Source organism: Schistocerca americana, chromosome 2 (genome assembly GCF_021461395.2).
Source record: "Schistocerca americana isolate TAMUIC-IGC-003095 chromosome 2, iqSchAmer2.1, whole genome shotgun sequence".
NCBI classification, from domain to species: domain Eukaryota; kingdom Metazoa; phylum Arthropoda; class Insecta; order Orthoptera; family Acrididae; genus Schistocerca; species Schistocerca americana.
Window position 1 is genome coordinate 317,692,080 of NC_060120.1, and position 27,073 is coordinate 317,719,152.

The window sequence follows — 27,073 nt, forward strand, 5'->3', positions numbered from 1 at the left end:
AACCCATAATTTTTCGGAGTAATTTTTGTAATTTCAGAAAAAGACTGCAGCATAGAAAAACTGAATGCTTCAATTTAAAAATGGAAATCTCGTATACTAAACCTCTATTACGGGGCAGAAGTATGAAAACTATACCAAGGTACAACACTCCCCAATGCTGCAATCAGTCACAATGTTTGGAGGTCATTAGCGTTGTAACATTAACTTATCGGGGACGCTTTGCAAATGACTAGTGCTCATCAGCAAACATCAAACCATTTTAATGATATATCCTATATTATAGTACAATCACGTGTAACTATTTTGCCAATATGTTAATGATTGGCCAGTTTTCTAAGTTCTCCCAAAACAGCGTACAGGCGGGAAATAACAAAACGTGTTGTGAACTTTAGAACTCTCCATGACTGATTTAATAAGTTGGTTTACATATTGATAGAAAAGGCAGACATTTCCATTTCACAACAATCTCGCTCAGTGCAAATCAAGACGATTGATGGCTTTACTTTTTTACTATTACCTTTATAACAGTACTGTTGCATTTTCAGTTAATTGCTGTTACTTAATTTCTGAAAAACAGTATGAAGTGAAAGTACTTACTGAATCAATTTATTAATGTAAGATCATTGCCTTACTGATAGGCGAAAAAGTATTACATCTATGGCAATAAATACACTTGTGTCAACAGGTCACGATAAAGTTTTGTGTAATGTTACTTGTAAAACGAACTGAAAAGTTAAGTTTGTTGGTACTAACACATCGCCATAGCTCCTCTATAAAAGTACTATAGCACACAAAGATCCTCTCAGTAGTATGCAGTACCTGTTAGTTGTTTGGAAACATAATTATAATCCCAACAGCATAAAAATACGCCGAGGTGTTATGATCATATTCAACTAATTGATTCTACATTTCGCTTAGATATGTCGCCAGTTGAAGACAATGGTGTACCTATAACAAGTTTACCGTCTTGTATTTTTTACCACTTTCGTTATGTGTATTTCCGTAATATATCGTTGAATATAAAACCGTCGTAAGCCATAAAAACCGATAGATAAGTAAGCCACCTCTGTAAAATGTACATAACATTAATTAAAATTACGACCGGCCACTTAGAAAAGAACACAAGATTTTAAGTAATCAAAGGAACTAACTGGTTTTCGATGTGCGTGGTAGCTCAGTGGGATATTAACAGGCCGAGAACGAAATTATAGAACGGAGCAGAGACATAATGTTTCACCAAAACCATGCTCGTTGTTTCTAGAACAAGTTTTAGGATATTTAACGTGGGAAAATAAAGAAGGAACGTACCTCAACCACCATCGCATTGCTGATGACAGTCTAGTGCTTGTCACTAGTGCAGGTAAAGTCCCACGACAAATGGAGTGACTTAATAGAGCGGCTTTGAAACTAGGTCTACGAGTAAGTACTGCAATAAAATGAAATAGGAAATGAGTTTGATACTTTGCCACGAGAATGGATAATGGATAATGAAGGAAGGTCCTTGCTTGTTTGTGATAGTACCGATTAACTGTGATCTATTGTCACTATACTTGAGCTTACGGTCATGTCATTAAGATTTGGTAGTTACCTATGAATAAAGAGGCCCGACCTAGAAGAAAATTGGCAGATTGGTGGTTTGGATCACACCTAACGGCAGTGAATAAACACTCTACGCAAGTTCTGTGTAAAAAAAGGTGCCTTTTCCCGACAGTATGCTGAAGTACTTATCATATTGGTTTCCTGTGTTCGGAAACAATAACGGATTTCAGCATTGTTTTTTATGAACAAAACATTTGTGTGAAACATGAACTGCTTTTTCTCTGCTCCTCTTCTGTGAGGAAAGCGGACAATAACAATGGCCAAAAAATAAATAACGATAGGTAAAACGTGAAATTAAAAACAGAGCACATCCGTTAGGACTTTTGTCCTTACAGGTAATATAATCCGTTCATCATAAAAATAAACCTGTTGTAAACAAACACAAACGCGATGATTGGTCAGAAGCCGTAGTACACGTACTCTGATGTTGTTACGCTCTTAAGATATCCAAATGTATTAACAACCATCAACGTTTTTCTTAATCACGCTTTATCTACCTAGTTTTTATTTCAAAAATCGTGTACAGTGACAGTCTCAGCAGCGTTGTGCTCTGATTATCGCGCTGTTAATACGCACTACGAAATTGGCTGAGGCTGCTTTGTGTTACACAGTGAAAAACGCGCGTGGACAACGGTTAAAAAACTGCCGAGAAATACGCTGTTCTTAATATTTTTCATAAATTTGCGGAGATAATCAGATTTGAAGTTTTCCCAGTGCTGTATAAATGTAGTTGAGACAGAGATCCTCGTAGAACATGTGGCGCAGTCGGTGGCGTAATGGAATGTAGCATGCGGTTATTCGTGCGTTGGTTCGAAACCCCCCTGTATCAACTTTCTTTCTCGTTCAATTTCAGATACCTGCATCTGGTAATTATTAAATGGTTCAAATGGCTCTGAGCACTATGGGACTTAACAGCTGTGGTCATCAGTCCCCTAGAACTTAGAACTACTTAAACCTAACTAACCTAAGGACATCACACACATCCATGCCCGAGGAAGGATTCGAACCTGCGACCGTAGCAGTCGCGCGGTTCCGGACTGCGCGCCTAGAACCGCGAGACCACCGCGGCCGGCTGGTAATTATTAAAACTCATCATCATTTTTTATGAATAATGCACGTCTTCTTGTTTCTAATTACATATAGGACGCGAAATTCCTGTTTCCATTTCAAATACAGATTCTTAATTAACGATGTTCTATGAAAGACTGTTCATAAAAGTTGTTTAAATTAAGAAATCATAACAATTTAATTTTTAAGGGAAAAATGAAAGACCAAATCCTCTATATTTGGACTATGTCCATCGTTTTATATCACAGAGGTAGATTAATATCGTAGGAACACGAAAAACAATCATTTTCACAGCATCGAGCACATCATACAAATGCTGCATTTTTACGTTTGCTACTGTGCTATTACAATATGAACCCAACAGAACTGAGCTGGAGCCAAGCTGCGGGATTTGGCCCGAGAAGTAACAAGGCTGTTAAGCTGCCAGACGTACTGGAACTAACGCACGCAGCTTTTTCACCCGTCACTCCCGAACGCTGGCGGGATATAGAAAGGCTCGTCATAAAAGAGGAGAAAATGCTGCCCCTGGTTGGCTTCGTGGGTTCCGTTGTTGATAGGCTCGTTATCAACGTAGCAGGTGACATTTCCAGAACTGAAATGTATTTCTCGGATTCGGGTAAGGAAGGAGCTAAGAGATTACCAGACGACTGACTGTAATACTTTCAGTGGCTTCAATATTTAACTATACGGTGAAGTCTTTCAATACTCTCTTACGTTACACACAGCTTATGCAGAAAAATTACCCTGTGGTTAAGTCAGTTTTCATCATACTTGTTTTTAATTGCAATAGTACCTCAGCTAAAACCGATAACGTGTTGCGGTTTTCGTCCAGTCGCCTAAGGAACGTATTGTGGGAGATCTGCAGTGTATTATTTCATTTTGCTTAAAAATTCAATGACATTCGAGGCTCTATTGCTCCTCTGGTCGTCTCTTTTTAAGTGTGAACTGGAGCTGGCCACGTCACTGCAGGTTAGGTGTACCAGCTGACCGGCCAGTGCTGCCCCAGTTAAATGCGCCGGTAAAGCTGTTGTCCCGTATTATCGCTAAGTCGATGTGCACGTAACGCACAGCACAAAACGTACCCTTATTATCGTACTTGACAGTACTCGAGACAGCTTGACTGCAGTCCCACGTGAAACGGAAATCCAATGAGGTTCCATCAAACGCGGAAGAATACATAGTGCAATGTTTACATCAGGTTTATTCTTATGATGAACGGATTATAGTATTATTACCTGACACAGCATCGTATTGTAGCTTCCGTATCTTTATTTTCATTTTCACTCGTGTCTCAAAATGATGCCTTGGCTATGTTTTACTAAGACCTTGGCCGTTTACTTTCAAAGACTTTGTTTACTGGGCTCAGCGGTTCTACGCCTTAGTGCTCTTTTATTGCTATTTAACGAGCCTTTGTTAGCGAGATCGTTAGAGACTTACGCAATGGAATGGGAGCATCCGGCACCATCCGTAAACTGCACAGATGAGGTCTGTTCAAGCGGGAATAGTATCACATAAAATATGTGACGGTTTGAGGCGGGGAGACACTTGGAGATTAGGTGATCACTCCTCTAAATGCATGCGCGGAACCTCCATAAAATATTTCGTAACCGGTCTTACAGCTGTATCAAGTCTCCTGCAAATTAGGAAGCGAGATCATTTGCAAGCCACTAGTTTGAAAATAATAGAGCCTTACGTCGCAGAAGTAACTTGACATTTTAACGATACATCAAGTACAGATAATCTTTTCTGAGGTTCACAAAAATATTATAATCAATCATAATAGAAACCAGCAGCAATTGTTAAATCAATTATTAAGTGGTCTTCCATTTAAGGTCTCTGCTGTAACGAAGTGAGATACAAAAAATTCACAATATTTTCATTTCTGACATTTTCAGTTCTGCACTGGGATAAGAACAACCATAACTGCAAACATAGCTTAGTCTTCGAAATTTTTGAGGGTTGGTGAAGATGGAAATCTGAGCAAGAAGAAAATGTAGTCTGATGCTTTTGAAACAGCACGATTCAGAAACGCTTGTACTACGTGGGATTCTATGTCCTAGAGATAAACGGCTCAGTTAAATTTTTTGCGTGGAATAATATGCACGGGTAAGTGTGTCATAAGAGTAATATGTGATGCTAATTCACAGGTGTCTTGTATACATCACTTCGAATGGTAGGATTTTCTAACTGCAGTTTCGCAATACATGTCTTTTGTTTTCTTACTAACTTTCTTGTGATTAATGGATCACAGTTGCAAATAAGTAACATCGGCCACAGTTACTGCAGCACATGAAAACGTAATCTTCATTACTTTTCGTTACAGTTACTTTCGCTCAAAAAATGATGAACTACGATGTGACCAAAAATATCATCACCTGCACTATCGTGTAAACTGCTTGATGCACCACAAGTCAAGCTTGAAAACTAACAAAAATAGTTTTTCTTATCATCGCCTTCTGTTCAACGTACAAATTTTTACTTAGGAATTTACCAAATATATAATGCAAAAAATTTAGCTTATACACTAACTATTGACAAATGTATGCATTTTTCACTATCGTGTGCGCTCAGAAAGTAACGCAACTTCATGATCTAAAATTTGTTTTTTAGTTATAGATTTGGATTTCTCAGTCATGCCACAAGACAAACCAGAAGCGACATTCGTTTATTGTTTCTAGCTACGCATCTTGCACAGAGGGCATGTTATTAAAAGATTTTCATCTTTTGTTAGTATTAAGCTGTCCTGTGTAAGGCATATACTTATGATGGATGCATGTGTGGCATTTGTGCGGATAATTAATTAAAATCATATTTGATAATTCACTAGTAGTTGATTAATTATTTTCAATCTGAATATGTGACTACAAGTGACGGTAAGACCCGATGGTTTAATGTACGAGTACGTATTTCGTGAAAGAAATCAAAAGTAATACTTGTCAAGTTATTGCCCAGTCCATTCCCCCATGCTCAAATTCGGCGTCGGTGTACCTATTATGTGCAAACGAAGCCTATAAACCACACGAATGAACATGATGGTTAAGCCTATGGACACAAATTTGGGGTGAACGGATTTCATATTCCTTTCCAGCCATCCATATTAATGTGTTCCATTGTTTCCCCCACGTTATTTATGGCGACTGGCGAGATGGTTTCACTAAAAATATCACGAGCGATGTCCTGTCGCTTCCCTCTCGGACTGGAACTTGTACTCCGTGCCTAACGGGTACAAAACCAAGCGAAGTGGAACAGCGGCAGGTCCCTAGCCGGCCACCCAGATTTACCTATCTTACCTCGAGTGGGGGTTCTCAGTCACCTAACACTTTTTAAAAGATATCATTGTCGCCTTGGACTGTTAAAACTGTCTAATCTACTTCTACATGACTACTCTACTCTGCAATTCACGCGTAAGTGCCTGGCACAGGGTTCATCGAACCACTTTGACAGTATTTCTCTGCCGTTCCATTCTCGAATCTTTTCGTGCGAGCTCTGAGTACATTTTATTACGATAATCGTTTCTCCCTATACAAAAGGGCGCCAACAAAATATTTTCGTATTCAGAGGAGAGATATGAAATTTCCTGAAAAGATCTCGCCGCAGCAAAAGACGCCTTTGTTTTAACGGCTGACGACTCCAATGTCACATCCGCGTCATCGTCTCTCTTATTTCGCAATAATATAAGACGAGTTGCTCCCCTTTTTGATGTCCTCCGTCAATCTTATCTGGTAAGGATCGGGTTTCGCAAATCAATACTCTAACAGAGAACGGACAAGTGTAGTGTAGGCAGTCGCTCTAATGTTGTTCTGTTCTCCCAATAAAACACTGTCTTTGGTTCGCCTTCCCCACAACATTATCTGTGTGATCATCCAGATTTACGCTGTTCTTAATTGTTATCCCCTAGGTATTTAGCTGTACTGGCAACCTCTAGAGCTGACTATTTCTACTGAGTTGCAGTTACTCAGTGAATATGTTCAGTAGTTTGCTGTCATTTATGCAAAAGATGCCACTGCCATATACAGGGTGTTACAAAAAGGTACGACCAAACTTTCAGGAAACATTCCTCACACACAAAGAAAGAAAATATGTTATGTGGACATGTGTCCCGAAACGCTTACTTTCCATGTTAGAGCTCATTTTATTACTTCTCTTCAAATCACATTAACCATGGAATGGAAACACACAGCAACAGAACGTACCAGCGTGACTTCAAACACTTTGTTACAGAAAATGTTCAAAATGTCCTCCGTTAGCGAGGATACATGCATCCACCCTCCGTCGCATGGAATCCCTGATGCGCTGATGCAGCCCTGGAGAATGGCGTGTTGTATCACAGCCGTCCACAATACGAGCACGAAGAGTCTCTACATTTGGTACCGGGGTTGCGTAGACCGAATCTGTTGTTGAGAAGCGTACGAACACTTCGACTGAAATGTGCAGGAGCTCCATCGTGCATGAACCACATGTTGTGTCGTACTTGTAAAGGCACATGTTCTAGCAGCACAGGTAGAGTATCCCGTATGAAATCATGATAACGTGCTCCATTGAGCGTAGGTGGAAGAACTTGGGGCCCAATCAAGACATCACCAACAATGCCTGCCCAAACGTTCACAGAAAATCTGTGTTGATGACGTGAATGCACAATTGCGTGCGGATTCTCGTCAGCCCACACATCTTGATTGTGAAAATTTACAATTTGATCACGTTGCAACGAAGCCTCATCCGTAAAGAGAACATTTGCACTGAAATGAGGATTGACACATTGTTGGATGAACCATTCGCAGAAGTGTACCCGTGGAGGCCAATCAGGTGCTGATAGTGCCTGCACACGCTGTACATGGTACGGAAACAACTGGTTCTCCCGTAGCACTCTCCATACAGTGACGTGGTCAACGTTACCTTGTACAGCAGCAACTTCTCTGACGCTGACATTAGGGTTATCGTCAACTGCACGAAGAATTGCCTCGTCCATTGCAGGTGTGCTCGTCGTTCTAGGTCTTCCCCAGTCGCGAGTCATAGGCTGGAATGTTCCGTGCTCCCTAAGACGCCGATCAATTGCTTCGAACGTCTTCCTGTCGGGACACCTTCGTTCTGGAAATCTGTCTCGATACAAACGTACCGCGCCACGGCTATTGCCCCTTGCTAATCCATACATCAAATGGGCATCTGCCAACTCCGCATTTGTAAACATTGCACTGACTGCAAAACCACGTTCGTGATGAACACTAACCTGTTGATGCTACGTACTGACGTGCTTGATGCTAGTACTGTAGAGCAATGAGTCGCATGTCAACACAAGCACCAGAGTCAACATTACCTTCCTTCAATTGGGCCAACTGGCGGTGAATCGAGGAAGTACAGTACATACCGACGAAACTAAAATGAGCTCTAACATGGAAAGTAAGCGTTTCCGGACACATGTCCACATAACATCTTTTCTTTATTTGTGTGTGAGGAATGTTTCCTGAAAGTTTGGCCGTACCTTTTTGTAACACCATGTATATTACAAATGCGAAAGTTTGTGTGTATGTTTCTTGCTCCTTCACGCTGAAACGCTGGATTGTGTCTAATGACCTCGTTGTCGATGAGACGTTAAATTCTCATCTCCCTTCCTTCAGAAACGGCTGGACAGATTCGCAAGAAGTTTGGAATGGGATTACCTTATATCCTGAATTAACACACAGGCTACTTTTGAAAGTGTGTAGTACAAGACATTTATTGATTTGAAGAATATAACGCGAAATGTGGCATAATAATTACTCTCAGAAAAGCTATTTACTCTTTGACTTTTGAGCTGTGTCGTATTTGTGAAAATACTTTTATTGTTTAACATGTCCTACTTAATACTGTTCAACGTAGTGAATACAGTGCTTATACAGCCCTCAAAGACTTTAATCCATACTTCCATAGAAGCCGATTACATTTTAGCCGCTGTGCGTCAGGCATCTTGGAGTTTCTGAGACGCTTGAAGATTCACAACGCTGCACAACAGAGAGAGGTCGTGCCTTTACTTGTAGAACGTGGTAGGCTTGTACTGAGGCTCGATTTAATTATGATATACACATACCAAAACAATTACGATCTTTTCCATGCTAGGTATGTCGCAAAATGTCGTGAAATTATTTACTCCCTTTCATGCACATTCTGTAATTCGTACTGGGTAGCGTAATTTTTTTTCCATAAGTAAACGAGTGAGCTGTGACCGACAAGTATTCTGTCAGCTTCTCCCACTGTCTCAAAATTTGTTGTTTTATTCGTGATGGCGCTTACGCGAGGATAGTGAGTTTTGGCATTAACATTTCTTTCTTTATTTCAGTTATTCATAACTGTTTAACCCAGGGTAACACTGCGGTGCGGAGCTAGGAACGAAGGAACGATGCATACACAACCGTTAGAGATAGACTATTCGACCACGATATGTATAGCTTCATTGTCATATTTTTAAATTTTGACATGTGCTGAAGTGATCTCTTGATAGTAATCAGAAGGAGAAACTGATATAATGGGCTTTATAAACAAATAATCTTAACAGTCGAACACAATGATTATGTCTTTTAAAAAATCCAGCTATATGTATATTGTGATTTCACTAAATACCGACATGTTTCTCCCTCCTTCCATAATCCGAGCCTGTGATTCGTCTCTAATGCCCCCATCGTCGACAAGGCGTTAAACGCTAATCTTCCTTCCTTTTTTTCTAACAGCATTGTCGATGAAGAACCGGTCAACCCCAGTCTTCAGCGGAAAGAACACTGAGGTCCCTCGTCGAAGTCTAAGACAAAGACATTAAAATACGGTATGTTTTATTTTAGACACAATAGAACATGATACTCTCTCTTCTACTGGGCAAACATTAACTACGGCCTTGGCCTGTCATTTTAAGACTGATAAAAATGTCTTAACAGTTTCTAAAAGCTTTTCCGTTTCTCTTTCCATAACACTCGTTTAACGTGTTCTGATTCGAACTGCAACATCAGGTGTATCCGCGTATATTCGCGATAATAATTACTTTGTGGTCAAAAGTCGAGTGTCAGTGTCAGTATTACGATTAAATAGGATAGACAATAATCAAAACTATTATTTTAAGTTACCATTATTATACGATTGGTGCAGTGTGCCGTCATATTGGCTTGAATGTCCAGTATCCTGAAAACGGTTGTTTACTTCTGCAATGACTGAAGGTGGTGACACAGCGGTCTTGGTGATTTTCCGTACATCCTGCTTCCGTAGCACCAGCAGCTGTCTTACGTCTGAGTCACTCCTGTTTCGTTTACATTAAGGGAGGTCACTGACATAATTACCGAAAGCTGCCACACATAGCAGCATGACGGCTGTTCTAGGACACTCAAACATTTACAGCATTCTCTTCATGACCTGACTCCTGTTTACGTATCACCTAAGTCATAATTGATAGTTGGCATAATATAAGTAGTGCTATCAAAGTTTCTCTTCAAGATATAAGTAAGTGCAAAGTACAACGCTAAACACCCGAACTACAGTGATTGATATTTAAGAGTATGCAAAATGTTGCAACAACTTGTGACATTATTTGAGTTCCCAGTGTTGAAGAAACATTCTGCAGAAAATTTCACAAAACTCATTTCAGTACGCTATAACTTAGGAAACGTATCAATAATATGACAGCCTATGGTGCATTAAAATGTGATCACAATCGGCCTCTACGTTCTGAGACTACGAAACCTGGTATGATTTCAGAAGACGAAAATTCAAGCCACGTGCAAGCCTAACGTCAGAACTCAAGCGCACAGAACGGCTCAACGTGATTTATAATATTTTAATGTCGTCGGATAAGGACGAAGGGCTTGCAGATGCGGTTCTGACGCACACAGCATTTTTCTTATTCTCAGAGACCTCTATCTATGCTGAAAGAAGACCTTCGGAGTCGCAACAGGTAGATCGTAGATCAGCCTCTACATTGCATGGCATGAAATATGGATGGAGGTAATTGAAAAGCAAATTTACCGGACGTGCACAAATACTTGGACGCTGCGAAGAAAGACAGCAATTCCTTTCGAAGCCATCCTACGTTAGGCTGCAGACAGTTTGTAATTGCGTTCACGCAAACGCGTTATAGTCAGTAATTTTATATGTTATTACCAAAATAAATTCGAAAGGTGCTTGTTAGCACTTTAATTTCCTCACGGAATACTTTGCCTTTTGCCTCATCACAATGCTTAAGTTTGCTGTAATATATTATATCTTGCTCAAGCCAGTTTGGATATATCGATTTATGCTCTTGGAACACCTCTTTGAATGTTGACCGTGACTAACTTAGGTCTTTGGTTAGTCGGTTTGTTTTCGAACAATGGTATTCGCTAGCGGGTGTGGAACATGTGCCCTTTATCTTTTGATAGTTTCCCATTACTATTTTTCACTCCTTGTCTGGACGTGTATGGTAAGTCGAGTAGGCAGTTCGTGCTGTGTTGCTTATGTTGAGAAGAAGGTTGCTTTTGTCTGGCGGAGGCCCCTGCTGTTGAGCTGACATTGCTATATGTAAGGAACTGGGTGAGACCAACTCAGTTCATTTACTGCCATAAGGTTTAGTTTTGTATGTCGACATTTTTTGGAAACCTCCCCTTGTATCACTCTGCATGTAGGTATCTGATTGCATGTTTCCGCACAGTGAAATATACTCTCAGAGGCTGCAATCAAGAACTGCTTGGAAACTGGCCATTGCCTCACTCTTTGCTTTAGTTAATTCTGTGTTATTCTACTCAAAGACGTTAACTGTTCCTAAAGTGTAAGATTAATTTTACAAGGTATCAGAACCATCTATTTCAGATGATGTTGCTTTTGTTTGTAAAGCTGAAAGTAGATTGGAATATCCTTTCGAGGCTGTAAAGTCAACATAGATTGACTATTGAGCTTAGATCTTATGTATTCATAGCCACAACCATGTCATTCGTTGTACTTGATCTATTAGAGTGTGTCATGCTGGTGGACCTCCATTTTGCTGTCTTACGATAGTTAACTATGCGAGTCACAGTCTCTGGGGTGTAACCACCACTCAGCTGCAGAGTGGGCCCTGAGAATTATAAATAGTAATAAATAGAATCTCTCTGCATGCTCGTTACGTTTCAGTTGCTGACAAATGGCAGCTCATCCTAAGCAGGGCTGTTGGGTGCTGCAAGGAGACATCGTGTTGTGTCGCCTCGCGTATGGAGTACAGTGTCATGTACAAAGCAAATTAGGATTGCAATTGATTCACTTAGATAACTCATTATTTTCTGAATTATAAACTTATTTGCGTACAAAAGGGGAGACAACCCCATTGCACAGCTTCTAGCGTTAGGATTTGCATATCCTGTATAAAAAAATAGCAGTAAATAATAATAGTGATGCTCTCACTGTTGGTTGGTAATATTTACTGGCAAAATGCAACCTAACACTAGATTGCATACTTACGGCTATCCTGTGTGGCCGTTTTTCAGTACGACTTGAAAAGAGAGAGATTATTAATTGATCACCGATGCGTCGGTTTTCGATTGTGTTCAGGTGACGTACGGATTGATTGACCTTTTGACCCGGATTGCCTTCACGCAACCAGAACCTTCTATGAAAATACCTAAGGGACCTATTTGAATATGAAAATGGAAATGAAAGCAAATTAGTGGAATTTCGCAAGAAAAAGATTAACAGATCGGAAGTTGAACACTTTAGTGGTCTCCCAAATACAATCGAGACACTGCGATAAAGAGCGAACCTGTAATAAAGCTCATTTACATTTGAACATCATTTATGGTTAGTAAAAGAAAAGAATAAGAAGAAAATTACTGCATCGTAAGATATTAATATATTTTGAACAAAATGGCTTTAAACTTCTAGACATTGACAAATATACAACGAATATATGATTTACTTCTGATATTTGTTTTGTACATGGCGCAGCCCAATAATCGCCGATTTATCAGTCCGTTCCTTCTTAAAATTTAAATGTCCTTGTGTGTGCGTAAGTACATTATATCTTCACCCGAGTTAACGAATAGTTTGTTCGTCGTTTCACATAATTTTTACACAAAATAAAAATACAACTTGTAGAAATGCTATGTAGTACGTCTTAACATGCCGGCGACCAAAAGTACAAGGGTTAATGAAGTCTGTAGAGTATTTCTTAATAAATGATAGATTGTTTTTTCTTCTGTTTCGCAGCTTCCTGCTATCAAGCGCTGCGGCAACGATTTTAAATATCTGTGCCCAGCGGGTCATAGTGTTTATTCAGAGAATTTAAACGGTGGACGCGCGTCGTGGTATAGGCGGACATTAAAAAAAATACATCGTCTCTTTACTCTCGCGCTGTGATGCTTAGCATTTTTTACGAACTACAGCTCGTTGGCTGTCCTTTTCTTTTATGATAAATATCTCATATGCAAAGTATCTGAAATCCAATAATATTACAAGCTGGATACTATAAACGGAAAGCTAACCCATGTTCGAACTAATCTATCGCTTTCAATTGAAGGAGCTGTTTATAGTTAAGTGAGACTGTTCACTGTATGTGAAGGTGATCCCCAAACATTTGAGCTTTTCGAGTGATGGCAGTGGGGCCACAAACGCTGCTGGGAGATCTCTACCAAAGATCATAGCACCAGACTTCGTCATATTCACAGTTCCAGCACCTCTCGCTCTTAACCCCTGATCAAACCAAGAACACCTGGTTATCCGTGTACTCACGACAGATGAATGCATGCCAACCCCCCCCCCCCCCCCCCCCAATTGCGATCCCAGTCAGCTGGCTCCACAAACCGAGTAACAGCGGCTCAAGGGCAATGGCATAAAGAAGAGTCAATTGTGGACTTCCCTGGGGCAACGACCCATGACAGCAACAGGGCCCGTCCGGTCCCAAGTATTTGTTTGACGACCCTTTATGAAGAGCATGAGTGAATTCATCAGCCGCAAACGTCGCTTCAAGAATTTCCACAGCTCGGTTCCTGGCAACCAGTGGAGGACATTATCCACAACTGTGCTGTCCTGGTCCTCTGCCGCATAAAACTGTTTCTAGTGGTCCACAAAGGCACCTGCGTTATCGTTTTTGGATGTGAATCGGCGAACATCTGGCATGTCGAGGGTATGGACCCGCGTTCTCCAACACCGCTGCTTCTCTTAGGTAATATGATGCATGGCAGTGGTTCTCCTTGTACCTGGTCTTGACATCTCGCATCATTGTTCCTTCAAGGTGGCGACGTGTAATCGAAATTATCTTCGCCTTAATCCATTTGATTTAGAAATGATGATGGCCGGCCTGTGTGGCCAAGCGGTTCTAGGCGCTTCAGTCTGGGACCGCACGACCGCTACTGTCGCAGGTTCGAATCCTGCCTCGGGCATGGATGTGTGTGATGTCCTTAGGTTAGTTAGGTTTAAGTAGTTCTGGGGGATTGATGACCTCAGATGTTAAGTCCCATAGTGCACAGAGCCATTTAGAAATGGTGATGAAAGAAGTCGGGCGAGCCCTTGCAGGTGAACCATCTCAGTATTGGCCTTAAGCGATGGAAAACCTAAATGTGGATGACTGATCAGGGATTTGAACCGCTTTCCTTCCGAATAGAGGCGATCGTTAACTTAGAGGTCCATCGTTCTTTATAATCTGAAACTGCTCGTACGAACAACGATATCAGAGTAATTAATGTGTACTTTGAAAAAGCGGACACATCCTTAATTCGTTATTAATAAATGATTAAGTTCGTTAGAGCACATTCAGGTGTACGCAATAACCTCGACCGCAAAGGACCTTTCCTGGAAACCTGACGGAATAGGTTCCTATCTAAAGTTTTTTCTTTTCGTCATTTTAACTCAGATTTCACCAATGTTCACATGCTTTACCTACGATTGGTAAGAGGAAAGTGGCGTCGTCCTCTATGTACCTCCCGTTGATGTTCTCTATTGGACTCTTCAACATTTCAGCTGAGGTATCACGAATTACATAATGAATTCGTTGATTCAATTCATCCTGGGTTCTTGCCCAAGCAGTGTCGACCAACATTTTGAGGTAACTTCGCAATGAGAAATCACAAGCTTGAAAGCAGGAAATGTCGCCGAGTCTTGAGGTGACGCAGTTATCAAACAACTCTCGCACAGAAGTGACAGACTGAAGAGTGCGAAGTAGCACCATGTTGAAAATATGTGCCGAGTGATTTGTAACGTTGTGCATGCATATGGAGTGGAACATTGTATCATCTCAACGTAGCGATTTAAAGTCACAGTTGAACCTTATTTTCAAAATACCATAAAACGTCACTGTGCCTTGCTCTCCGTTCTTGAAGAAGTAAGCTACGATCGTCATGTGTGATGGAATTGCACATCACTTTTCATCAGTGTACAAGACGTTCTAGAAATTCGTTAGGCTAACTGTCTACAAAAAACGGTGGTTCTTCTTGTTCATGTAATGTATGGAGTGAAACGATCTCATTTAACATGCAGAGCTATTGATAGTCCTAACGTATATTTATCATCATTTAACTGCTGAATTGCTAATCGTAACCGCATACCTCTCTCCGCCAGTTGATTTACGATTTGCAGCTTGCCTCGATGAAAATTAAAAGAAACTAGGAGAATTCGTTTTATATTCCTACCGCAATAGATTGCTTCCAACCAGAACGCTGTTGTGGGCCACGTAAACCTGAAAGGAAAATAATCTTGAGATTCGGTGAGATATGAACATATCTCAATAGTCGACAGTTTCTACCACAGAGAAAAACTAGTCTCTTTGACGCTATTTTGTCAAAAATTGACATTTTGGGAGCCGTGGCTGTAACACCATAAGGTTTATAACTGAACCGGCAACTTTCCACAAGCAAAACTTAACAAGGTTTATTTGGATCAAACTATGACCATTTCGGCTTTCTTACAAATTAATCTTCAGATAGTTGTTACAAGTTTCGTTGTTTTCTTGCTGTGGCCCCGTTTTGTATCCGATAGATAGAAAGTTTTTTGTTCACTTTGTTAAAGTTTGCGAGATATCTAGCTCTTATGACCCCTGTCAAAGCATTTCTGAGAAGGTTTTCAAGTTATTAAAACGTGAAATGTGGTGAAAACTTACGTGCTGCATGATTCTGTGTGACGAAACTGCCTTGTGTTTTTGTTCTGAATTTTAAAATCATCACATTTATCGACGTGCCCTATGTGAGCGCTGTTCAATTCACTGAAAAATACCTTACACCGAACCATAAAAAAGGGATTTGTCTTATGGGCAATATTAATAGCAATCTCAGGCTTTTCGCAGCTGATGCAATCTGAATGAAACTGTGCAAATACTCAGTCAGACCATGATAAGATTTCGAAGTGGTGCAAAGATTAGCAACTTGCTCTAAATGTTCAGAAAAGTAAAATTGTGCACTTCACAAAACGTAAAACTGAAGTATGCTATGAAGCTATCTCGAGCAAGTCTGCTAACAAAGTTTCAAGAACTGGTTTTAATTGATAACTCTAAGAACATACTACAACTCTCTATATATCGCTCCCATAGCGATCGTGAGGACAAGATTAGATTAAGTACAGTATGCACAGATGCATTTAAATACTCTTCTCGCGCCTCGTACATAAATGCAACGGCAAAGAGCGCTAATAACTGAAACAGTGGGACATATCCTGTACCATGAACTTCACAGTGGTTCACATAGATGTAGATCATTACCTCTTTTTTTTATATTTTTCCCGAGACAGTGAGATTTAGTCTCTTCCTGTTCTAGTAGGGATCAAGTTCAGATAGCAAGTCAACTGTTTGGGGGGGGGGGGGGGGAAATTACCGTTATTATACTCTATACAACTGTTATTATACTCTATACTGCATGAACAGCAAGGGTCCCCAACACACTTCCCTGGGGTACAACCTGAGTTACTTCTCCATCTGTCGATACCCTCCATCCAAGATAATATGAGTCCTTCCTACCAAAAGCTCATCAATCCAGTCACAAATTTCACTTCATACTCCATATGATTGTACTTTTGATAATAAGCGTAGCTGTGGTACTGAGTCAAATGTTTTCGGAAATCGAGAAATGTTCCATCTGACAGGCTACCTTGGCTTGCACGATGTCACATGAGAAAAGTACGAGTTGGGTTTCACATGATGTATGTTTTCGAAATCTCTGCTGGTTGGCATGGAGGAGGTCGTCCTGTTCGAGATGCTTTGTTATGTTTGAGCTCAGACTATGTTCTAAGATGCTACAAAAAACGTATCTCAGGGGTAATGGACGGTAGTTTTGTTGACCGCTTCTGCTACACTTCTTTAGACAGGTATGATTTGTGCTGTATTCCAGCTACTGGGCATGGTTTTTTGTTCGAAGGATCTATGACAGATTAACACAGAAACTAAATCAGCCGCAAATTGGGTGTAGACTCTCACAGAGATCCTATCGGGCCCTGAGGTCTTGTTCAGTTAAAACTTCAGCTGTTTCCCAACGCCGCTGAAACTAACATCTGTTTCACTCATCTTTCCAGTGGTACTAGAATTACATTGGGGCAATACTTCTGGGCTTTCCTTCGTAAATGAACATTTAAAAACAGATTTAAGCATTTCTGCTTTTGATTCGCTATTCTCAGTTTCAGTTCCTGACTTGTCCATGAGTGACTGGACACCAAATTTGGTGCCATTAAAAGCCTTTACATACGACCAGAATTTCTTCGGGGTTTATAAAAGCTCTTTCGAGAATATTCTGCCTCGGTAATCATTGTGGGCTTCGCGCATTGCTCTCTTGACTGTCACATTTCATACAGTACTCTCTATCTACAGTCCTATGCTTTTCTAATATATGTTATGCAATAGTCTCTGCTTCTTTAAATGTTTCTTTACAGTGACTGAATACTATGGGAGGATCTCTCTCATCATGAACTGTTCTACTGGGTACATATCTATCCAGTGCATGGTCAACTGTTCTTGTAAACTTGATTCGTAGTTTCTCTACATGCTCCTGTCCTAAGCTAGAAGTTTGATCTGTCGCTACAAAGTGAAAAGTCTCATATTAGTCATAAGCTAAAAGAATCCAAATGTTTGTCTATAATTTTAGACTGTATTCCTGTATTTGCGGGGCAAAGTCAGGACATGCGGGGACCAAGCAGCAATCGGTATTGTAATTGTCAACTGTCGAAGCTGCGTTGGTAAAGTACCAGAACTTCAAGCACTGATAGAAAGCACCGAAGCTGAAATCGTTATAGGTACAGAAAGCTCGCTTAAGCCAGAGATAAATTCTGCCGAAATTTTTACAAAGGTACAGACGGTGTTTAGAAAGGATAGATTGCATGCAACCGGTGGTGGAGTGTTCGTTGCTGTTAGTGAAACTTCCCCTTAGAACAATTTATACACGACTGACCTTAAACTGACACACAATATTTTGTTAGCGCAACGCAATCTGACTTTCAAAATTCCCTACAAAAGAATGGCCCTGACTAACATTAAACTATACCTTTCACAAATCACTTACCTCACAAAAATCTTCGCTGCTCAAGCTACTGCAATACAGCGAGCGCCACTACTGCCAGCTAAATAAAAGATTCAAACTATGGAAGGCACTAACTACTGATAGGGATAGTTAGCAAATGAAAGATATTAATAGAGAACAAACAATGTATTTACCTTGATATCATCATATATAAATATAGCAGTTCATGACAAATTTCAAAACTCCGCCATCTCTCTCCCCACATCCACCACTGCTGGCGGCTCACCTCCAACTGCGCAACGCTACGCGCTGTTAACATCCAGCTGCCTAACACTACAATGGCAGACAACAATGCAAACTAGCCACAGACTGCGCACAGCACAGCCAGTGATTTTCATACAGAGGTGGCGTTACCAATAAAAAAACCTAAACAGCCTACTTACATAGAGAAAACATAAACAGCCTACTTACATAGCCCCCATGCTCCCCACAAAAAATTTTACAAATTTTTTTTTGGGCAGTGGCCAATAATGATTTGATAAAATTTTTCATAATTACAATAACAAAGAAATCAAATGCACACACTTATTGATACAACGTTGGTCAAAAGCTAAAATTTTGTCACAGTCCATAAAGACAGTCCTGATCATTCATTACGGTAAAATATAGTGTTTTTCTCAAAGTCTGAGCAGTAGAAGAAAATGCACACGGAAGTAGTGGATTTCCATGCAGTCTTGAAGAAGTAGTGTTGTCCTTCCAACGGAAAGACAGTGCTGACTCTTGACATGCATACAGGTAATGGTCCACAACAGAGCAAACCCACAGCAGAGTCATTCGAAGTTCTGACGAATATTGGTAGGTAGGTCATCACAGAGCAGACCCACCGTAGTCCTGGTAGAGATTACGATATTGGTGGGCCACCAGAGGTGCAGACCCACTGCAGTCCTTGTAGAAATAATGGTATTGATGGATCATCAAAGATGTAGACCCACTGTAGTCCTTGCAGAGATAATGGTATTGGTGGGCCACCAGAGGTGCAGACCCACTGTAGTCCTTGTAGAGATGGCCAGCAGCCATCTGTTGCGATTGTGCAGGTGCACATGCACCATCGAAGAGTCTTGCGGAGAATATAGCAAGTCCATAAACCACCACTTGTGCACTCACAAAGTTTTTTGGAATTGTCCTTAGAACCAGCAATGCTGTTATCCAGTCCCTTGCTGTATTATTAACACACGTGCAAACACTAACAGTCCCAACTTCTCACATATTGTCCATATACTTTGACCAACAGAAATGTGTGCAGTGAAATGTAACTAACAAGTTAATAATATCATGAACTGGTGACAATTACATTTTTATAACATAAGAATACAATAACAAAGATACAAAATACATCATTAAAAACATAACAATACAGATAACATTTGTAGTACAGGCTTTACAAAAGAATCGAACTAACATATACATCAGTGGAATTATGACATGAGTACATACATAAAAGATCACAATAACTTTTGAAACATCAACTTCACACATGAGCATTAGACAGAACAGAATTAATAATGTCTAACATCTTTACAAAGTAAATAACATATTATTAATGCCAATTGTATTTGAGGATAACAGTATTCCTCATCATAGTGAATGTAACTTAGTATTAGAAGAGAAAAAAGTTCTATGAAACAGTACACAGAGACAGGAAGAAAACAAATACACAAGGGTACACAAACATATAGTGGGATAACACCAATAGGAAAGGACAGGGTTCGTTTTCAGTGTAACATGTGGTACTGCAGTCCAACCCAAAACTTCATACATCTTTCCTCTTATTTCATCCTTTGTTTCCACCAAAAAAATTCTATCTAAGCATGCTTTCTGTGTTTATATGTTCACACATTTCTTACCTCATTTTTATTTTCCATTATCTTACCTCATCATTTATTTCCAAGAAAATCCTACCTAAAATACTTTTTTTTTTTTTGGCCAAACCATTTTCTTATAGCGTCTAAATGCATTTCTTCCAATTCATCATAGTTAGTTTCTTATATAGTCTACCCCTCTTAAGCTAACTTAAATCTACTGAGCTCAGATGCTAAACTAAGGGACGAGGCAATGCAGCAGCACAAAATAAGTCACACAAACAGCAATGATAAAAAATACAAAAGGCAAAGCAAGCAGCATAAATTACAACTGATATAATGCAATGAGCAGCAAAAATAAAAATAAATCAATAGTAAAACTAGCTTAACAGAGTAATACAAAGTGAAATTTAGTAGCACTATGCCTGGCAAATAGCAGCAGAAATAACTTATATCTAAACATGACATAGCTCAAGCAGAAAAGATATTACAGTAAAAACAACAATGCAGATAAGGGAAGTGTATATTCACATCTTAATGTCTATGTAATTAAAGTGGTGCACCACAACAACTGATTGTAAAAAGAAATATTACCATGTACTTGAAAAGAAAATTATGTGTTACTGTTACTAGTTCCTTCTTATTGTTCTTTCCTTTCCAAGTGCTCCTTTTTTAAAGAATGTGGATCATAAAATAATTATTTAATAGATCTGTTGACAGAAAGTGTTCACATTAGCAAATGCATTTCATTTTATAAAAGCAATGCTGCAACACAGCTGGAAACCAGATATCAAATGAAATAAGCAATTACGCAAACCAAAGCATAAAAACATCATTCAATAGCTATGTGGCATTTCGTAAGTCAGTAGCTCTCAATTCTCGTAGAAAGACGCTTGTCATAATCAGGTGTGCAGATGTAAAAATATTTCTCGTCATTTCATTAGGCATTTCAGTAAATATCAGAAAGTACGATATGTTTCCAAGTAATTAGCGTGTCGGATTTGCGATGCTTTCTCTAAAGGAATGACAATGGCCAGGATAATGGCCTCCCTTTTTTTTTCTTCCTGTGCTCTGAAAGGCACGCGCTAATGACTTTTTCTCCAGGCGTCTGACACAGCTGGGTGCCCGCGACGCATTACGTGCAGGTGGTCACTTAACTTTCGTACGGAAATATTTACGACAGCAGTTTCTGCTACCGTGGCAGTCTCATATAAAAATATTTCACAGGTCAAGAATTAGCGTTGCAAATCTGTAGAAACAAAATCCTATAAATATAAGTGTCCAAAAAAAATATTCGTCAGCATTGTGATACAGTCACACATTTCATAACTCTTAAAGTACATTTCTTGGTTTCCAACATCCTTTTCATAAATCAGAGTCCCTAATCACTATTCATTACTCCTTACCTTATTATACATATAGATATTCGTCGACACTTCTTCAATATTTCATCGTGAGAAATACGTAGCATAATAAACATTCCTCAACAACATAACACACATCGTTGTCGTAATAATAACATCATAAAACTTCAGTCAAATCTCAAAATCGTCGTAACTTCCTCCAATAATTTCTAAGCCTAAAAAAATTCTCTGCTCATGTCAAAAGTGTCAGCTGCCTCAAACGTACTTTAAAAATCATGAATCCATACCAAATACATCATTCAAAGCTCTCATAGTATCACAATGGTTCCGAAAAAATATGAACAGTTTACAAAGTACAGACAAAATACAGTTTCATAAGTGTGAAGTTATCCAACTGTATAATTGCGTAAACATGTGTCACTGATGTAGTAAAATAAATGTTTGTCTCTCTCAGTTAAATAATCAGATAGCTGTGTAATTTGTGTGTTAGAGAAATAAGGTACCGATGTGTAAAGTTGTATAAGCAAATACCATATTAGCTAGGGTTCCTTGTGGTTGCCACACACATGGTACACAAAGTAAGCGTGTACCCCCCTGAGGATTAATGTAATTATACCCTCAGGTGTTACAGATTACAGCAATGAAATGAAATGTATCACTGAAAACCTTTGTATCATTGTACTTCAAATACCTTTAAAAATAAATGTTTTAAGTACAAAATTAATCACTCAAATACGTGTCCTGTAGCGCTAAATGTGCGTCTTGTTGCAACATAATCTCTGTGGAAGTGTCGTAGTTATCGTCCTCCGAAAGCTAAGTTCTGCAGAAGTCAATGTACTTACCTCATGATAAACAAAAGTGAAATGCTTTGCGTATAGATATCTTAGTTATTAAGCTTATTGCCATGATGAAGAAAGTACTGTGCTGTAACGTATTGTTGTGCTACGGAAAAGGCAGTCTCATGTAGCTATACCACAAAAGTTACTACTAAAACATATTTTACTTTGCAGAAGAATTCTAAAAAACTGTGCAGATATAAAGCAGATACAGCACAAAAGCAACAATGTAAATTGTGTCACACATTAGTAGCGTCGTGATATAATTGTGTAGCTGTCAAAGAAACCAAGTGCTAACTCATATTTAATCCCACAAAAAGTACTTGAAATAAAGAATGTCTTTTCAAGTAAACCAAAATGTTACATGAAAATCTCATTAGCAGTGCCGGTATATGTTCTAAGTATGTGACCCTGATAGTTGTTACGTAATCAAGCAACTAACAAGCAAGAATGTACAAATACAACACTGTGTCGTCTGTTCACTATAACAATGCATTCGTAATTTCTGTTTAAAAATGTTCCCTAGGTTCTAGACTGGATATTTAACTTCAAACATTGTTGCATGTTAACAGTTTCTTAAGTCTGACAAAGCATACTAGAAATGTGAAGTGAAAAGTTTTATGGCAAAGACAAAGGTAAAAAGCAGATTATCTCTCAATAAACGGTTTTACATGTGAAATGTGGTGTAAACCTTTACTCTTCATAGTACTCAGAGTTTGAACTTGAATGCAATTGTCAGGCGGTATACGTCGGTAAAGAATACTGGAGTTTTTCTCAAGGTTAGCGTCTATGTTATTTTTCTCTGAGCCACCTGGCGCACGCGGCTGCCTGCTGTGCGAGTCATTGTCTGTCTCTTTGTTGGCGCGCGTCGTTATTGCGATTTGGAGACCTAACTTCTACAAATTCACCGTGACGAAAGTGCCCTGCTCTGTTTGAATCCCGCCAGTTCTGATGCAATTCAGGTCTGTCGTTACGAATATATCGTCTGTCGTCATGTCGGTAGATTCCGTAGTTTCTTCCTTGTCCGTCACGTGGTGGAGAGTTTCTCCCTGAATCGTAACTGTGCGCCGAACTGTTGCGTCTGAAGTTATTCTGCCTCCCTTGATAATAATTGTTTTGGTTCCCATATTGTCTGTTTCTCTGATTGTCTCTGTGATATTCATTACTACGGAAATGCGATCTTTCTCTGTAACTAGTATTACTCTGCCAGTGGTTGTCATATGGGTGGTGTCTATTTTGGTCACGATTTGCATTGTAAGAATAGACCAGTCGTGTCCGGTTATTGTTTCTGTCGTCACGGAATTGTGACGTATGTGACCTGTAGTGATTGTTTTCCTGTTTTCGCATCCGGCGACTGTCAGTGTCAATTTCTAATTCTTGTAAGAGTCCCTGAAATGCTTCAATGTCGTCTTTGCAACGTCCTGCCAAAATAATATGTCGTAAATGTTCAGGCAGTTTGATTAAGCAAATGCGGATGAGTTCTGAGGGGCTGTATGGGTTTGACAGGTACTGATTCTTGTGCAACATGTCTTCAAAATATTTCACAAGACTGGAGAATTCAGATTGTTCGAAATGTTTCATCATTATGATACCATGTTTTACGCGGTCTTGTGTGGCTTGAGACCAATATGCTGAGAGGAAGGCATGGTAAAATTCTCCTTCACTGTGGCAATCGTGAATGACCGATCGCATTCTTACAGCTGGTTCATTCTCTAAGTAGCCACACATAAATTCTAATCTGTGTTCCAACGACCAGTTGGGAGGAAAACAATGAGAGAATTGATGGAGCCATGCTTGTGGATGAATGTCGTTGCCAGAATTCTTGAATGTTTTGAATTTACGTATAGTAATGAACAGCTTATAGTCAAAATCATCATGTCGGCGAGTCGCATATCGGTCATTGTTAGGTCGTGTCGGCCGTTCCATCTCAAAATTCGGTGCACATTGCCAATTTCTTTCATAACTTCCGAAATGCCCTGTGTTATTATTTTGTGGCTGTTCCGTATTTCTGTGTCCCTCTTCCAGTATTGGGGCGCGAGTATCCTCTGAAATACATAATTCTTGTATTACCTGTGTCAGCTGATCTTGTACTTCCCGGATTTCTCTTTTGTATTGTGTATTGATTTGATTTTGATTCTGTTTGAATTTTCTAATTTGTTCATACACTTCTGTGTCAGTGAAGGCTACAGGTCTTGTGTCATTCAGATCATCATCTACCTTGGTAGATAAGTTAGTGACCTGATCCGAAAGTTCGGCTACTTTCTCCGATAGTGAACACATTTCCTCAGTGTGTTTTTCTGAACCAAGTTTCAGAGTGTCCATTTGTGTTGAAATCGAATCTACTGTGTCCTTTAAGTTTTCCTGAGTTTTTGCAAGTTGCATAACCGAATCGGTAGATGCAACTGAGTCAATTTTAGCCCACAAGGTCTCATGATTTTCATGAACAGTGGTTTGCAGTTCTTTTATGGCTGCTTCGTGATTCTGTAATGCATTTTCATGCCGCGAAAAAATAGGTTGAAAATGCTCACAAATTTGTGTTTTTACGTCATTACAGACTTTTTGACATTTCGATTCAATGTTATGTAACTCAGTAGTTAAGTCTTCACGTGTTTGTTCAAGAGTTTGTTCCAATGAGTCTAACTTTTTAAGATTTTGTTCCACTGTGTCTAACTTTTTGAGATTTTGTTCCACTGTGTCTAACTTTTTGAGATTTTGTTCCACTGTGTCTAACTGTTGCTGTGTTTGTCTCTGGTGTTGTTCCATTGTGTCTAACTTTTCAAGCTTTTGTCCCATTTGTTGCATTAATTGTAATAACAATGCACTGGTGTCTGAAACATGTTCCTCAGTGCTTTTCGGCAGTGAATTTGCACCGGCAACATTCACATTTTGACCAGCAGAAAATGTGTCCTGACTTATTTGAGAAAACGGTGAGGATCCAAAACCTGAATCTACAGTATTTGCGAGATCGTGTCGTGTCATTTCGGCTTCCTGAGGCGAGCTATTGCCGACCGATCGATCGATAATGCTTCCCTCTTCACTAATTGTTTCACTGTCCACGCCATTGTTTGACGCCCGCTCCATTTCCCTATGCGCAATTACCAAATTACTACTTTGAACATTAGTAAATTCATTACTCGGCGGCGCTGATAAGCTACGCTCGTCGTCACTATTATTTCTCAGTTTAGTTTGGAGCCTAGTGTTACGTTTTTCACACGCCATAATTGTCACAATATTTCACACGATAACACAGAAAAGCACAATTTGAAGTGCAAAAATAGGAGAACACATTAACATAGCACTGAAAATAATATGTAGTTAATTGCAAGCATAGCTGCAAAATACTTGGTGCAAATCTACATGCATGCCACAACTGTTTTACTGTACAACAATGAAAGGCTACAACTACAAAGGAGATTCTCTCTACAATTATGCGCTAGCAATAAACAAGAGCTACACTAAATACACAAACTACAAGAAAAAATCAGAAGATTCCAGTGAGGTATCCTGGCAGGGTCGCCATATGAAACTTCCCCTTAGAACAATTTATACACGACTGACCTTAAACTGACACACAATATTTTGTTAGCGCAACGCAATCTGACTTTCAAAATTCCCTACAAAAGAATGGCCCTGACTAACATTAAACTATACCTTTCACAAATCACTTACCTCACAAAAATCTTCGCTGCTCAAGCTACTGCAATACAGCGAGCGCCACTACTGCCAGCTAAATAAAAGATTCAAACTATGGAAGGCACTAACTACTGATAGGGATAGTTAGCAAATGAAAGATATTAATAGAGAACAAACAATGTATTTACCTTGATATCATCATATATAAATATAGCAGTTCATGACAAATTTCAAAACTCCGCCATCTCTCTCCCCACATCCACCACTGCTGGCGGCTCACCTCCAACTGCGCAACGCTACGCGCTGTTAACATCCAGCTGCCTAACACTACAATGGCAGACAACAATGCAAACTAGCCACAGACTGCGCACAGCACAGCCAGTGATTTTCATACAGAGGTGGCGTTACCAATAAAAAAACCTAAACAGCCTACTTACATAGAGAAAACATAAACAGCCTACTTACATTAGTAGTAGTTTATCCTGTAGTGAAGTAGAAATGGATAATTCCTGTGAATTATTATGGGTGGAGGTTACACTCAACAACCGAACTAGGTTAATAATTGGCTCCTTTTACCGACCTCCCGACTCAGCAGCATTAGTGGCAGAACAACTGAGAGAAAATTTGGAATACATTTCACATAAATTTTCTCAGCATGTTATAGTCTTAGGTGGAGATTTCAATTTACCAGATATAGACTGGGACACTCAGACGTTTAGGACGGGTGGTAGGGACAGAGCATCGAGTGACATTATACTGAGTGCACTATCCGAAAATTACCTCGAGCAATTAAACAGAGAACCGACTCGTGGAGATAACATCTTGGACCTACTGATAACAAACAGACCCGAACTTTTCGACTCTGTATGTACAGAACAGGGAATCAGTGATCATAAGGCCGTTGCAGCATCCCTGAATATGGAAGTTAATAGGAATATAAAAAGAGGGAGGAAGGTTTATCTGTTTAGCAAGAGTAATAGAAGGCAGATTTCAGACTACCTAACAGATCAAAACGAAAATTTCTGTTCCGACACTGACAATGTTGAGTGTTTATGGAAAAAGTTCAAGGCAATCGTAAAATGCGTTTTAGACAGGTACGTGCCGAGTAAAACTGTGAGGGATGGGAAAAACCCACCGTGGTACAACAACAAAGTTAGGAAACTACTGCGAAAGCAAAGAGAGCTCCACTCCAAGTTTAAACGCAGCCAAAACCTCTCAGACAAACAGAAGCTAAACGATCTCAAAGTCAGCATAAGGAGGGCTATGCGTGAAGCGTTCAGTGAATTCGAAACTAAAATTCTATGTACCGACTTGACAGAAAATCTTAG